This window comes from Cervus canadensis, chromosome 21 (genome assembly GCF_019320065.1).
Source record: "Cervus canadensis isolate Bull #8, Minnesota chromosome 21, ASM1932006v1, whole genome shotgun sequence".
NCBI lineage: Eukaryota > Metazoa > Chordata > Mammalia > Artiodactyla > Cervidae > Cervus > Cervus canadensis.
In genome coordinates, this window is record NC_057406.1 from 43892736 (window position 1) to 43894202 (window position 1467).

Consider the following 1467-nt stretch of genomic DNA (forward strand, 5'->3'; position numbering starts at 1 on the left):
AGAATGTGAGTAATCTTAGGCAATAAAATATGCCAATTTCTTGCAGAAATCCATGCCACATCTGATTTAATAAAATAACCAAAGAACATCTTTTGCTATTTAATAGAATAACAGTTTAAGAAGCCTAATGACATCTACTTCAAATTCTTGCATCTTCCTGACATTAAAATTTATTTGTATGCAATATCTCATTAAACTGCAAATAGTTTAATTTTACATCTAGAGAGTATTGATAGCACTAGAATCAAAGCCACAATTTCATTTATTTTGCCTTGTGCCTCTCAGCAGGTTTCTGCCATGGACGACAGAGGAACAAGCAACCACTCAGAAGTGACCGACTTCATTCTTGTCGGCTTCAGAGTCCGCCTAGAGCTCCACATTCTCCTCTTCCTGCTTTTTCTGCTTGTCTATGCCATGATCCTTCTAGGGAACGTTGGCATGATGGTCATTATAATGACTGATCCCCAGCTGAACACACCAATGTATTTCTTCCTAGGCAACCTGTCCTTCGTCGATCTCTTCTATTCTTCTGTCATTGCACCCAAGGCTATGATCAACTTCTGGTCTGAGAGCAAGTCCATCTCCTTTGCAGGCTGTGTGACCCAGCTCTTTCTCTTTGCCCTCTTCATTGTGACTGAGGGGTTTCTCCTGGCAGCCATGGCGTATGACCGCTTCACTGCCATCTGCAACCCACTCCTCTATACGGTCCAGATGTCAACATGTCTCTGTGTTCAGTTGGTGGCTGGTTCCTATTTTTGTGGCTGTATCAGCTCAGTTCTTGTGAGCAGCACGACATTTACTTTATCCTTTTGTGCTTCTCGGGCCATTGACCACTTTTACTGTGATTACCGTCCAATTCAGAGGATTTCTTGTTCTGATCTCTACATTCCTAATATGGTATCCTTTTTCTTATGCAGCATTATCATTTTGCCTACCATAATTGTCATTATTGTGTCTTACATATATATTGTATCCACAGTTCTAAAAATACGCTCCACTGAGGGGCGAAAGAAAGTCTTCTCCACTTGCAGCTCCCACCTGGGAGTTGTGAGTGTCCTGTATGGTGCCATCATTTTTATGTATGTCATCCCTGACAGATTTCCTGAGCTGAGTAAAGTGGCCTCCTTGTGTTACACCCTAGTCACTCCCATGTTGAATCCTTTGATTTACTCTCTGAGAAACAAAGATGTCAAAGAAGCTCTGAGGAAGATCCTGGGCAAAAAACTATTTTTATTTAATTCTATATTAACTGAAAATAGAAGTAAGTAAATATAATATAACTGAAAGCACCAATTTTATAACAACCTGGGGAAGGACTGATTCAAAAGAAAAAAAATGTACCCATTAATCTTAGAGACTATTTGTTTGAATTCTATATACTTCCTGCCAAAGAATACATTTGGATTATGTTCTCTCAGGCTGTTGATTTTGGAATGAAATTACTTTCTCTGTACTTCATTTCATGTT

The 1467-nt window shown here is 39.4% G+C and overlaps 1 pseudogene across 1 annotated transcript; it reads left to right on the plus strand.

The window, feature by feature from the left end:
- The first annotated feature begins 227 nt into the window (after positions 1-227).
- On the plus strand, positions 228-1249 carry LOC122423955 (annotated as a pseudogene). The gene has a single exon (XR_006264253.1). The product of XR_006264253.1 is annotated as an olfactory receptor 9K2-like (transcript).
- The last annotated feature ends 218 nt before the right edge of the window (positions 1250-1467 follow it).